At 42.4% G+C, this 15,479-nt stretch overlaps 1 protein-coding gene across 1 annotated transcript in view; it reads left to right on the top strand.

The window, feature by feature from the left end:
* SORCS3 (sortilin related VPS10 domain containing receptor 3) overlaps positions 1-15,479 on the top strand; it is a 431,276-nt gene that overhangs the window by 356,160 nt on the left and 59,637 nt on the right. The window lies entirely within an intron of this gene.

The raw sequence follows: 15,479 nt of genomic DNA, 5'->3' as shown, positions 1-15,479 counted from the left end.
CAAAGATGCATCATTTTAGGGGAAAGTGTTTTGCAAAAATTAGGTAATATTGCATAGATGATGTGTATATTAGGGGGAATTCACAATTAAAAATTGATGATTTTTCCTGAGGGCCTTAAAAAAATAACAAAAAACCTATGTGGAAATGTTGAGAACTGAACGTAAGATTGGGGGAAAATGAGAAACCAAAATGGACAGATTTGCCCATTCCTATTCATCCATACTCGCCTCTTGTCCGGACCTAAGAATATGTCTGAACAAGCTGTAGGACCTTTATTAGGCATTAGCTTTTTTATTAATTTTATTAAATATAGTTTATTAAACTTATTCATCACTTCACGTAGCCAAAAGGCATCCCAAAGAAAATTACAAGAAAAATAAAATACAATATTACATATCATTAAAACAAGGCAAATAAACAAATAATGTTCATGATACTCATCTACATTGAGAATGAACACTAGAAACAGCTACTGATATTTAGACCATTTATATTGTCCAAATGCTAGGATTTGAAGTTTGATGTTTATCGTGTTTTTAATATTCTGTTGGGAGCCGCCCAGAATGGCTGGGGAAACCCCTCCAGATGGGTGAGGTATAAATAATAGATTATTATTATTATTATTATTATTATTATTATTATTATTATTATTATTATTATTTTATTTATTATTATTATTAATTTATTGGCTTGGCATTCAAAAGATGACAGTCATTGGCAAGCAAACTTCCATGGGGATAGCATTCCCTGACTGGAGGGCAGCCATGGAAAAAGCCTATTCTCTTGTTTTGTTGTTGTTTAGTCGTTCAGTCGTGTTGGACTCTTCGTGACCCCATGGACCAGAGCACGCCAGGCACTTCTGTCCTCCACTGCCTCCCGCAGTTTGATCAAACTCATGCTGGTAGCTTCAAGAACACCATCCAACCATCTCATCCTCTGTCGTCCCCTTCTCCTTGTGCCCTCCATCTTTCCCAACATCAGGGTCTTTTCCAGGGAGTCTTCTCTTCTCATGAGGTGGCCAAAGTATTGGAGCCTCAGCTTCACGATCTGTCCTTCCAGTGAGCACTCAGGGCTGATTTCCTTCAGAATGGAGAGGTTGGATCTTCTTGCAGTCCATGGGACTCTCAAGAGTCTCCTCCAGCACCATAATTCAAAAGCATCAATTCTTCGGCGATCAGCTCTCACTTCCATACATCACTACTGGGAAAACCATAGCTTTAACTATACGGACCTTTGTTGGCAAGGTGATGTCTCTACTTTTTAAGATGCTGTCTAGGTTTGTCATTGCTTTTCTCCCAAGAAGCAGGCATCTTTTAATTTTGTGACTGCTGTCACCATCTGCAGTGATCATGGAGCCCAAGAAAGTAAAATCTCTCACTGCCTCCATTTCTTCCCCTTCTATTTGCCAGGAGGTGATGGGACCAGTGGCCATGATCTTCGTTTTTTTGATGTTGAGCTTCAGACCATATTTTGCGCTCTCCTCTTTCACCCTCAATAAAAGGTTCTTTAATTCCTCCTCACTTTCTGCCATCAAGGTTGTGTCATCTGCATATCTGAGGTTGTTGATATTTCTTCCGGCAATCTTAATTCCGGCTTCGGATTCATCCAGCCCAGCCTTTCGCATGATGAATTCTGCATATACGTTAAATAAACAGGGAGACATTATACAGCCTTGTCGTACTCCTTTCCCAATTTTGAACCAATCAGTTGTTCCATATCCAGTTCTAACTGTACCTTCTTGTCCCACATAGAGATTTCTCAGGAGACAGATGAGGTGATCAGGCACTCCCATTTCTTTAAGAACTTGCCATAGTTTGCTGTGGTCAACACAGTCAAAGGCTTTTGCATAGTCAATGAAGCAGAAGTAGATGTCTTTCTGGAACTCTCTAGCTTTCTCCATAATCCAGCACATTCTCTTATTACTCCCCTATAAATATCTCTTGGAGGGGTCACACAGAAAAGGGCATAGGATGTTGGTTCCAGGTTCTAGGGAGGCTCAGGTCCATATGCTGGATTGCTGCTGCAGCTGCCACATCTACTCCTTCAGAACTTCTCTGGTCAATTTAATGTAGAATTATTGCTGCTTTCAGACTCTAAAAGAGTCATTGACAAGAACAGTGGGGAGATCTCTTTCCATTAACCTGCTTGGACTACCAATTTCCTTTTCAAAAACTGTATTCTAGTGCAACAAGGTGAAGAAACTCTATGTTAAAATAAGTACGCTGTAGAAGCATGCCGTTTCTAGTACTAAGCCAATCTTACTACAGGGGAAAGGATTCAGCCAGCATATTTGGTAAAGGCAAACAGCTTATTTTAAAGTGACAAGCCATTAAGCTTTATCTTGGTTTGGCTACTTCACACCTGAGAGAGTGCAATGTGCTTAGATTCCTTATTATGTTGTTAGCAGTGGCTTCTCAGTTTGTCCAGTGGATAATGATATGTCAGCAGGAGACAAAGCTACGGTTTCACAAAATGGTCTGTTTCTCTTCCTCTTTTTTTGTTTGTAGGTATGTCAGGATTTTATTTCCAAGGAAATGTGGCTGCACTGGAAATGTGAAAACAGTCGTTATCTATAGCAAAATTGCTGTGTGGGTGGGTGGATGAGTGTTAGATATGGCACCTGGAAAAGAAAAACACACCCCAGCTTCTGCTTTCATAAAAGTGATGTCAAGTGAAAGCCAGTGTTCTGGATGTGTGAGACAGAAGCAGGGGAGTATGGATAGCTATCAAAGGGAGCACTGAACAATCTACACTGGGTAGATTTATACCATACACTCAGCATTTCCAGACAGCTGAAAACTTCCTAACCTAGGAGACATCATCATGTCAGTACAGTGGTACTTCGGGTTACGCACTTAATTCATTCCGAAGGTCCGTACTTAACCTGAAACTGTTCTTAACCTGAAGCACCACTTTAGCTAATGGGGCCTCCTGCTGCTGCTGCGACGCCGGAGCACGATTTCTGTTCTCATCCTGAAGCAAAGTTCTTAACCTGAAGCACTATTTCTGGGTTAGTGGAGTCTGTAACCTGAAGCGTATGTAACCTGAAGCATATGTAACCCAAGGTACCACTGTATAAAATAGCTTGTATAAAATACAATATTTTCCTAGATTTAGCTTTCCCAAAAGCTCACATCATGACAATAGTCTATTACTTCCCTACTGTAGCCAAGACTTAGCAATAAAGCAATTTATTTCACTTCATCATAGTTCATTGGCAGTGCAGCTAACAGTCTTCTTGCTTTCAGTTCAGCTTCTTCTGTCTCTTGAGTCTAGATCCCCTGCAACACTCTCCATCTTGGCTTCTTTCTTCTGATTTCTGACCCTTGTTGTACCCGGGTTTCTCTTCCCCTTTCAGCTTCTTGAAATTTACCTTCTATGACTTTCTGAATCCTCTGGCAAGAGCAGCCTCTAAACAGAAAGCATCCATTCTACAACTGAGAACTGGCACAAAATGGCCGAAAAGTTCCATTCCTTCGCAGCATGTTTAGCATTAATGTGCTTTTGGGGGTGTGGGGTGTGCACCCCCCATTTCCATTTGCTTTGCAACCTCTTTTAAAGCCAAATACATGTACATAGATAATTAGCCTGTTGTGCCATTAATTGCTCAAGCAATTACCCGAGGATTTATCTTGATACCAAATTATGATGGGTTTCCCCATATTGATGTAGAATGAATTACTGGCTAACTTTGTTCCAAATGCTTGGCTTCCCAAGCTTCATGATGAAGATAATCTTACGAGATGTTTCTGTTCCCTAAAGATAAAGCATTTCAGGCTGCAAACATAACTCTGTCTCAAACGTGCTTTGATAAGAGACTACAAAGTGCGCAATTGAGCTAGTCTAGATTTCAGTTCACAGTTCAGTTTTCAGGGCTATATGAGGCTGGACAACAGTGCCCGGCTCACGATTCAGAGGCTTAGCTCTCCTCTTTTCATTTTATCATTGAACCTTGAACCATAGAGTCCAGCTCTGTCCTTGGGATAGGCCCTAAAGCACTAGGCAAGCGGACATAAGAATATTTTGCAGAGTGCAAGCCTTTTATTCTGCTATCAATGCCGTACCTGCTTTTGATCAGATTGGAAATGTCCCTTGTCAAGGCTGAGAGTCTGTCAGCCTTTCATGAACAAGAGTAAGCAAAGAAAAACACAAAAAACCCAGAAGAATAAATTTTTTAAAAAAAACAAAGAAGGAATGATATGCTTGGGGGAAATGCCATTAAAAATTAATGCTCAGTTCCCTCTCTCTTCTCATTCAGAGCTATTTTTCATGTAACCAGGAATCCTTTTGAAGCAAATGTCACACAAAGCTGTTTGGAACATCGGAGACACATTTTGGAAGAAGGCCCCCCCCCCATTCTAAAGCCTTGATTTGTCGTTCAGCAAACTTATATTTTGATATTCCATTAATGTCTCTTCCCATCTTTCTTTCCTTTTTTTGCAGGCGCAACCAACTGACTAATCTGTAAATCCGGCCTGAATAGAACACCCTTGTAATTATATGTTCAGCAGATTATGCCGCTAATTGCACTTGGCGTATTTGGTAGCTTGGAGATCACTTCTTGGCATGTCATTTGCTGTGTTTTCACACTCATGCCAACCCTTTAAGGAAAATGCCTCTTCCATTGTTAAGCAGTTGAATGGCCATTTTCTAAACGGTTTCAGCACCTAGACAGAGATGGAATCAAGATCTTCGTTGTAGCTATTAAGATAAATTAGCATTCAGCATCTGGGTTTCTCCTGTCCATCTCATTTCCCTCACTTATTTTGAGAAGTCTCCATCACAGCTAGGTGGGAAATCTTTCTCAGTGCATTTGTAGGCACTCCACTGAGGAAAGAGAACAATGCATCTCTCTCTCTCTCTCTCTCTCTCTCTCTCTCTCTCTCTCTCTCTCTCTCCCTTTCCCTCTCCCTCTCCCTCTCTCTCTCCCTCCCTCCCTCCCTCCCTCCCTCTCCTTCTCCGTGTGTGTGTGTGTGTGTGTGTGTGTGTGGTCTGGGTCTGGCTGGCTTTTTGTGACATTTTTCACCATTGCAGTGTAATGGCTTCTATTTAATTGCTGCCTATGGCCACCATTTTTGTGCTGGGATGTCCATGACACACTGTTGGGGGTAATTCTGACTATCAGTGGTTCACACTTGGTAGAGCAATCTTCTATTGCTGCTAGGACATTCACCTGTAACTTGTTTATGTTTTTCCTGGGATGTCTGAAAGACAGTGAGAACAGTTTGGGGTGCTAATGCTATTTCCCCTAGTGGTCTTTGCAATATTCAGTCCCAGTCTTCACCAAGCAAAATGGCAGCCATTAAGCCTCATCCATTCAGTGGGATTTGGGACTGAGCTGTAAGGATGTGTGTGCCATATACATTAATTAGACAACAGTTATTCACTGTGTGCAAAGACTTACCTGGGGCTAAGCCCCATTGAATTCATTGGGACTTGAATAGACATAATTAAGATTCAGACAGGTGGATACTCCTGTTCTTCTGAAGAGCCCCAGAAGGTTACTGGCATTAATTTCATAAAGACTTGTCACTGGAAAAAACATGGTTCAGACTGTGGTTTGTAATGCAAAATGTGAGCACAACAGAATGGGAGAAAGACTTTTCTTTAGCAGAAAGACATCATAATAAAATTGACAACAGTTTACATCCATAATAGACACACACGAAAACTCCCATTTGCCTAGCATGCTGAAGCATTTCTGTCATACTTGAGCACAGGTATGTCACAAGTGGAGAAATTGTGTCGTCTCTCTCACTGATGCATCTTTCTGTTTCCCACATCCTTCCCTCCCACTGTGCTGTGAACTAGGGCAGCAGAGGAAGTATGTACTGTAATCAGGGAAGGATTTGTGTGACCGCAGAGGTGAAGCATCCCCTGTCTCACCGTCTGCTGATGGGGAAAGGGTGCCCACCACTGCCATCTGGAATTGTTGAGGCAGCTCAATACTCATTGCTTAGAGTCTGTTTACAGTCATACCTCGGGTTAAATGTGCTTCAGGTTGAGCACTTTCAGGTTGCGCTCCGCGGCAACCTGGAAGTAATGGAACACATTACTTCCGAGTTTCGCCACTTGCACATGCACAGTCAAAATGGCATCACGCGCATGCGCAGAAGTGGCAAATCGCAACCTGTGCACGCGCAGACGTGGGTTGCATTTGCTTCTGGATGCGAACGGGGCTCCAGAACGGATCACGTTCGTATCCAGAGGTACCACTGTACTTCATGCTACTATTTTACCATCAGTTAATTTTCCCTTGTTTTGTTCTATGCAATAAACTAGCTGGATAAGTTTTTTGTTTTTTTTAAATGCTGTAAATAAAGACTACAATGGGCAATTTAGAGATTGCTTTAGAAACATCTCCCGCTGTCCTCCAGATGCCTCTGAATAGGACTTGTTGAGAAAGAACGGTGGGAGACAGCTATTGCCTTTATGTCCTGCTTTTGAGCTTCCCAGAGACATCTAGTTATCCACCATGGGAAACAGGATGCTGGATGAGTCATGCCTTTGGGTGTATTCAGAAGAGCTCTCCTTATGCTTATATCATGGGCCTCCAATGATGGTGAAAACCAGTGTGTGTGAGGCTGATCCTTTCCTTATTTACTGTAGCCCTCATTGATTACTACATTATGATGACAACAGAATCTTTACCAATAGATCACACATATCCATATATACAGATGACATATGTTCTGACATACATGATGTGCATGATGACTTCAAATGAATTTCTTCCCATGTTACTCTTTTAACCAGAGACCCTTTGTCATTCAGACAGTTCTAATGATCTAACTGGATGAGGTAGAAGGCCATCCCACCTTTTCAGGCAGACCTTGTCTGGCCTAGCCACTCCACTTCCTTCTTTAAAATTCCTCCCTCATCAAACACTGCCCAGATCAAATGATCAATTATCAATTCATCCAGTAATAATTTGGTGATCAATTTATCACATATGTGCATGTTTCCATTTGATGTGTACAGCTTTTACATGCTTAAGGAGTATCTGCAGTAGTCATTTTCCCCAAACCAGCTGTGGTTTGGCTTAGTATCTCATGTGTACTAAGCCACTATGTCTCTTCCTCCTTCCCCACCATGTGACTTCTGCTTTGGTAAAACTTGCTTGCCTGAGCAACCTTAAATCATCCTTAGTCTGATGCATGGCGATGGTGTGGCTTCTTGTGGCTGCTGTGTTCATAGGGAGAATTCTGCCTCAGTATGGGCAGATGGAGTCCTGGCCCTTTTTGCTCAATGATTCTATTGTTATTATTTTGTGTATGTGGTGGTGGTGGGTTTTTACATGATACCACAGAAGTTACTTTGTTGACTGGCAGGAATCCATTAAAGACTAGCTTGTTTTTAATACCAGCTCACAACTTGTCCAGAATACATTAATTATTGTTTTATGTATAGTTTACTTCTATGAATATTTTTATGTTTCTATCAATGCATCACTTTCCCCATAATTTTTAGCCTTATTTACTTTGCTGGAGTATATAGTCACTAAGTTGTACCCTCTACCCTCAAGATAACAATCTCGAGACCACTGTACAAATTAAATCAAATGATTGAAAGGCTTCTAAGTAGTTCTTCCAAGACTCTATTTATTGTTTAGTGAAAGAATTATGGAGTGTTTGGTTAGAAGATCTTCCTTTAAGCTGTCATCTTTCATCTTTTATGTCTCCTTTATTTCCACCCTCTTCTCCATGTGCATTATCTTGCCAATGATTAGATAATTTAACTCTGGCTCCCCTTCTACTCTCTCTCATTCCCAATCCGTGTCTGCTTCAATTAGGTCCTGGTTCTTTGACTTACTTTCCTGCCATCCAATTTCTCTTTAACCAGTGACCTCCGTGAACGCTAATTCTATCTAAACCCTAATAAAAAACAATCAGGAGGTTACACAGCCCATTAGGCTGGCTTCAGAGCTGTAATTCATGTTTTATTCATGTCCCAGCTTTCACCCTCCAACGATAAAGGCAAGCCTACTAGCTAAAGCTGTGCGTGCGCGCATGCATGTTTATCTGTTGCTTACTGTCTGCATCCATAACAGTGGTGCCTCTTCCTAATGTATACAGCTGCTTTGTATTGAACCTGACCTGGAATCAACCTTGCAAGTGTGGCATGGAGTACATCAAAGCAAATAGTGGGTGACTACTGATGCGGGTGGCGCTGTGGGTTAAACCACAGAGCCTAGGACTTGCCGATCAGAAGGTCAGCGGTTCAAATCCCCGTGACGGGATGAGCTCCCGTTGCTCAGTCCCTGCTCCTGCCAACCTAGCAGTTCGAAAGCACATCAAAGTGCAAGTAGATAAATAGGTACCACTCCAACGGGAAGGTAAACGGCATTTCCATGAGCTGCTCTGGTTCACCAGAAGTGGCTTAGTCATGCTGGCCACATGACCCAGAAGCTGTACACCGGCTCCCTCAGCCAATAAAGCGAGATGAGCGCCGCAACCCCAGAGTCGGTCACGACTGGACCTAATGGTCAAGGGTCCCTTTACCCTTTACCTTACTGAACTAGCAGAGCACAGGGACAAACAGAAAAGAACCCAAGTCACTTGTGTAAGTGTGGACGCATCCACACTTCCACTTGGCCCACACTTCCTAGGCATGGGTCTAAGTAGTTTTTCCTTTGCACCAATTCTTTCCAAGGGGAAGTCCACTCTTTGGTGACACATCAGAACAAATAGCAATCTGGGGAAAACCCCAATTGCCATTTGCTTCAACTGAGTGCTAAAGAGCGGTTTCCCCTGGGGATAAGCAGCAGGACCAGAGGAAGTGTGCATAAGCCTGTGTAGTGGTATATGAAACATTGTGCAATGGTAGCTGCACATGTAGCTCAGTGCTCCCCTTTTCTGGGTTTAAATGGCTTTTAAGCAGGACTGGCTCTGCTTTAGTTGGCTGCTTAAGCTAGGTAACCTAGAAAACTAAAAATATTTTGTTTGGAACCTACTCAAACCCCCAGAGGGGAATGCTTCAGATCCCAAGTGAAGCCTCCCCCCCCCCGGAGCTTTGTATGTCTTTCCATTTACTACAGTGGGGGGAAATGGCTCTAACAGGTTGTATCCATCACAGGATTTCCATTTCTTCTGTTTCAGAGGGTTGTGTTCCAGAGCTGAATTTTAGGGCACAGGGGAGAGACATGGGCTGGGAGGGGGACAGGTTCAGGAGATTTGTGCAGGGGGAGTCTGAAGTTTGGGGGGTGTTTTTAACAGGATATCTTGTCCTCTCTGGTTGCATTCATGTTTTTGATGATAAAGGATTAGAAGCAACCCAGAAATGCATTCTGTGAAATTCAAGGGGGTTAGATATCCATCAGCAAGATTTTCATTTCATGAGGCAAGTGTCAAGTGTTAATTCCCTAAAGATTAAGCATTAACTAAGCTCTGAACATCAGCATTTTATTTTGTCAGTCTTCCAGGTACACCTCTTTTCCAGACCTTGGATTATAATTTAATACCGTTTGTCACTGCCGTTGCTACATGGTTGTGTAAATACTTAATAGTGGTATAATAGCAGATAGTAACATCTACAGTTCAAAAGGAGAAAAAGGAGATAATGGGGATGGAGGCCCACCTAGTCCTAATGGACTAGGTAAACCCACCATATTAGTACTGCTGTTAATGTCTTAACAGCCAACTTAAGGTCCTCTTTAATAAATTTTAAATTATGTATATTTTGTGTAAGCATGTATAAGGCAGTGTTGTAAGATAAAATGTTTTAATTTTGGTTTATCCACTGAACTTGAGCAAGTGATCTGCAAGCAGATGTGAATTAGCCCTTAGTGGTCCAAGTTATCTTTTCCCACCTCCCCCCCTGCAAAATTCCTACTATGTATGGGATAACACAGGGGCAGAGGTGCTCGTCAGCCTGAAAAAGTAGCCCATCTAGTAGAACGAAAACTCTGATCCTAAACCTCTGCTGCCTTGCAGGATATCTTCTGGAGTAGAAAAGGCTAAGGAGTAAACCCTACATACATATGGAGTGGAGTCCCTAAGACAGTTGGATGGTGTCTTGTACGCCTCCTTCCAGCAACTCCTGCAGCCAAGCTGGTGCCAAATGTATTGCTCTGCTTTCCTTTGGACCACATCAGCGAGGCCAAGAGGGGGTCTTGCTGTCTGGGCAGCCAGGGCCGCCATACACACTGCCCAGGCTTGTGCCCTGAGGTAGTTACTTAGGTGCTGCAACCACAGCAGTTTGACTTCACTCATGGAAGCATACCCCATTTTCTTTTGAGACAGATGGGTGCCCACACAGGACACAAGAAATGAGAACTACTTCAGCATTTTAGTATTGGATTATGTGTCCTTTCTGCTTACCTCTGATAGTATTCCTCCATAGTTCACATTATAATTTATCTGCTCAGACTCCCCCCCTCCCCCCAGAGTGCAATAATGTCTCTGTTGATGGTCTTGTGGACTTGCAGAATACAGGCCAACTGTCTATTCGCACAGTTGCTCCTGGGCATCATCTCCTACAGCTTTGTCACCACCGTTGATTTAGAGGGGACATGAAGCGGCTCAAGTTGGAAGGGAGATAACTAGAACACAGATGGCGCTTGAGCTTGACTTGCTACAAAATGGACAGATTGCATCACAGAACATTTTTTTAAAAAGATAATGCAGTTGCAGTAAGAAAGATATACTCTTCCTTTGTTGCTGTTGCTTCTCTAAATTGTATTCCAGGTGGTAAATGACCTAGTAAACTTGGACTGCCTCTACTTTGAGATTGAGCCATTTATTGCCTGCTGTGATTAGTCTGCTACTCTCTTTGCGGATTGAACCACACAAACTCAGTTCAATTTGGAGGACATGATTTCAAATATAGTGTCAGAGTTTGATGCATTAGGGGCTGACTCTTTCACTGTTTGTTCAGGCTGGTTTTCAGTGGGTCTTGCCTGCCAAAGTAAAGGTGCATGGGAGAGGGGGATACCTGTGAGCTAGACCCATGCCTCCCTGGGTCCCTTGTTTGTTGGTTATCAAGGCCACAGTCAGAGACAAGTTGTCAGAAAGTCTTAAATCTGCTGTTACTCGGGTCCCTGTTCAAAAATTCTATGCTGGATTGCAGATTCCACCTAACTCTTCAGATCTTCCCCTTGTGAAAGAGGCTGTTGGGCTGTAAGATTTATTCCACTTCCTGAGATTGTCTAGAATCCCTTCATCTTCACCTGGTGATTAATGTAGGAAATGGCACCATAAATTGCATTGTTAGGCCTCTCTTTGATAACACTGAACTTGAGAAGTTCATGACTTGATTATGACACCTGGGAGGCACTTATGGGACTACTGCAAAATGGTTCTGTTATTTCAGACTGAAAGATCACAGAGGTTGTTGAGATACAACCATTCACTGGTTCCCTGAGAGTACCCTAAATGTGCCAAAGGATTCCATCTTGAGGATGGTTATTAAATTTAGTCACTTCAGAAAAACAGTACAAAATATTAAAATCAATATAACAATGCTAACAAGTGATCAGACACAAAGGTTTGATTAGAGGTTAGAAGTTCCATAGCAATATGCTGATGCAGGGGTAAAGCAACTCCTCCTACAAGCACTTGATTCAGAGAAGACTGAAAAGGTGGCTTTTGTGACAATAAGTTGGCGACATTATAATAGCTGGTGCTGAACCTTCTCTGATCTTTCAGGATTGTAGCCTTGTGTTGTTATTGGATGAATATCTGTTCCAGGACAAAATGAATGTCTCAAAGGAAATAGTTTTTTCTTTTGTTGTTGTTTTGCCAAATGTAGCTAGCAATTATAGCCTGATTTTCACCAAGTGTACCTGATTGTGAATCAGACCTGATGGAAATTACTAAAAAGCTCTTCAATAACTCAGTTAAATTCAATGATCAACCCCCGTCCTCATTACCTTCTGGTATTTTATCACCAAGGTTTGAATGACCAAGCAATCTATTTTCTTGTGAACTTCTGATTTATCACATTAATTTTCATTGATGCTATAATTTTTTTAATGTTGGGAAATATTTTGGGAGACTGTATATCAGCAAAATAGTACAGTGGTACCTTGGGTTAAGAACTAAATTCATTCTGGAGGTCCGTTCTTAACCTGAAACTATTCTTAACCTGAGGTACCACTTTAGCTAATGGGGCCTCCCACTGCCACCACACTGCTGGCGTGCGATTTCTGTTCTCATCCTGAGGTAAAGTTCTCAACCCGAGGTACTACTTCTGAGTTAGCAGAGTTTGCAGCCTGAAGTGTTTGTATCCCGAGGTGTTTGTAACCCAAGGTACCACTGTATATAAATGTTGATATATAATATAGCGTATAATAATACATACATGTTTATCAAAGAATTCTTATCAAGCACCAACAGGTCTATCATATACTGATCTCAACTCTCCAAGAGTTAGTCCTTATTTAGCCAAATCAGCACCATCCTTGCACAAGAAGAAGATATCAGCAGGCTTGGAGGAGCTCCAGCTTTGGGGGAGACCTTTATGTGTGGGACCCAAAGGACAGTCCAATGAAGACTGAACCTACCCAGAGAAAGGGAGGATGAGAAGATGTGTGACATTCACTCATGCTTAGATTACAGTGAGCTTGCCACTGTCCCACACTACTCTGATTCCATTGTGCTGACACTTCCAATTTCACTGGCAGCTTCGGGGGGGGGGGAATAGAACAAAATAGCAGGTGGCATTTGGTCACATTTATGGATTCTGTGTTGAAGTTTGAAGAAGGAGGTTCCAGTCATTAGAATGACTCTGAGGAAGCAATATAGTTTTGTTCTGGCTTCCCCAAATAAGCAAAACCAACTCTACTTTACATTTTCCCCTGAAGGCAAAATATTTTGGTCTGTCTGTAGAAGATAAACCATTTCTCTAACAGTTAGGCACCTATAGTGTCTTTTTTAATTTGACCTCAAAAGCAGCTGAGGAGATTTTCGTGCCCGTGGCAGAAAATCTAAACGCTGCTCATCATGTAATAATAAACTAAATAAATGACAATTTGCTGCCATTTAATACGAGTCCAAAATCTGCCGTCTGAGGCAAACCTGGCCCGCTCAGCCTAATGGCAAGGCACACCTGCCTGACCTATGCAAAGATTAATGTAAGACTAACAGAAATTATAATTAGACATGAATATTTTATTATTTATCGGGGTGAATTTTTAACAAATACATAAACTTTGAGTCTTTCTACACTGCAATGAAGAAAACAACTTAGAAATGCTGCATGCATTTTGTTTAAAATATTTTGGGGAAGAAAACCAAACTCATTGTTTAAAACTGACATTTTGACATGAAGTTGTCCCCTCAAGAAAACATCCTATATAAACCATCACAAATAGCTCTGTATGCCAGCACCTTGGTTGGTCTGTGATTAATTAACCTTTATTCTTTATTTCCTTTAAAACGAAGCCTTTTCAGCAGAGAAATTTAAATAAAAGGAAAGAAAGGGCACATCTCTATTAATGTTAGATTATGGCAGAAGATAACACAACATGCTAAATAATTCCCAACAAAGTCCTCTGGTCAGATTTATATTACATTTGTAAGTTACTGTATTTTAAAAATTAATGAAAGATTTAATTATGGCATTGTTGCCACTGACCTTTTTATAACGACTTCCTCATAAATCGGCAGATGATTTGCAGTGTTTCTCCAGGTTTATGGTTTTCTTTGGGGGGAAAGCTCACAAATTAATGGCATCCATCCTTGACTCATTTTTTATAAAAGGCTGAAAGTTTACACATTCTACTGAGGTGACTGAGACATTATTGCAATTTATTTGGGATGCTCATGGGGTTTAACCATTTATTTGAGGAATGTAAAGACTAGCAGCTCGTTGGGCTGTAAAATATTATTTTACCATCCAAAGTGGGGAATATTTGAAAGAAAGAAAGAACACATTCTGGAAGGTGACTTTGTCCAAATGCCATCTGGCTTCCATATTTATTGTTTCTCAATAGTTTCCAATCCAGTTCTGCTCAGCTGAGAAATCAAGTAGTGACTTTTCCTATTGACTTTCCAGACTACTGATTTGAAAACTTGGCTGTGTTCTTCCATCACTGACAGAACAGTACTTGCAAAGTTGGCACTGTAGTCCGTGGCCTAGCAGTCTATGGGCAGGATTCACCTAACAAATCCTGTTAGTGGAAGCTCTGCAAAAAGGTTTCCAGTTGTGCAATAGTTCTTTCTTCTTTCTCCTTCCCTCATACACCCCCCACACCATAATTGGCACAGGGGGTTGGTAGAACCCCCAGAACAGCACACAGGGGGAGAAAGATGTTCTGTTTGGCAAACTGATGTGTTTGCACAAATGGAGCATTTGTAAAAACACAGCGCTGAATTCCACCCTATACACACTATCTTAGTAAGTAACAAGTAAATGATTTACCGTATTTTTCGTCCCATAGGACGCTCCGTCCCATAGGACACACCTAGTTCTTTGGGGGGGAAATAAAGAAATTCCCCCCCTTTATTTCCCCCCCAAACCAGGTCGGGGAAACCGAACCAGGTCGAGGAACAGCGATATGGCGGCGCTGCGCCTCCTTGCTGTCCCCCGAGCTTGTGGGGCTGGCCGATGTCTGTCCGGTGGGCGGGGTGCTCTGCTTCAGGGCGCCTCTCGCGCCGGGTGGCAGGCTGCTATCCGCAGCCCCGCAGGGCTCCAACACGCTGCGGATGTCTGTCCAGCGGGCGGGGCGCTCTGCTTCAGGGCGCCCGGCAGGCTGCTATCCGCAGCATAGGGAGCCCTGCGGGACCTCCCGCAGGGCTGCCTAGGCTGCAGATGTGTTCCCGAGTGCCGGGCGCTCTGCTTTCAGGGTGCCTGACGCTCCGGGAAGCAGACTGCTATCCGCAGCATAGACAGCCCTGCGGGACCTCCTGCAGGGCTGCCTAGGCTGCAGATGTGTTCCCGAAGCCTGGAGAGCGAGAGGGGTCGGTGCACACCGACCCCTCTCGCTCTCCAAGCTTCAGCGAAAGCCTGCATTCGCCCCATAGGACGCACCCAGATTTCCCCATCATTTTTGGAGGGGAAAAAGTGTGTCCTATAGGGCGAAAAATACGGTATTTATTTTTTTAAAAAATCCCTGATTCTGATTTTGATCAACTCAACATAGGATCTGTTTCCTAAGTCAATAAAACTGGGGAAGCATAATGACTGAGTTGCACACAGGTAACTTTGGAGCAAACATAAGATTTCAATGAAATCATAGGAAAATAGTAAAAATACAACAACTGTAGGATATTATATTTTCCTATGATTTCATTGAAATCTAATACCAGAACTAGCTCCAGAATTAATTTAGAAGAATAAGGTCATGCAAAGTGATCAAATTCTGTTCCAGATTTGACCTCACCTCCAGTAACATTTACTACCCCACCATTTACTTAATTGCTGGGAAGTTTGTGGTAATGGTGCTTCCAGCTCATGTATGCGTTCTAGCCAGTACAGTTGCCATATGTCTGGAGTTTCCTGGACATATCCAGAATACTGCAGTCGGCGCAGCAGTGTC

Source organism: Podarcis raffonei, chromosome 5, assembly GCF_027172205.1.
Source record: "Podarcis raffonei isolate rPodRaf1 chromosome 5, rPodRaf1.pri, whole genome shotgun sequence".
In the NCBI taxonomy this organism is placed as follows: domain Eukaryota; kingdom Metazoa; phylum Chordata; class Lepidosauria; order Squamata; family Lacertidae; genus Podarcis; species Podarcis raffonei.
The sequence above is the reverse complement of the archived record's forward strand: the minus strand, read 5'-3'. Positions and strand labels throughout refer to the sequence as shown.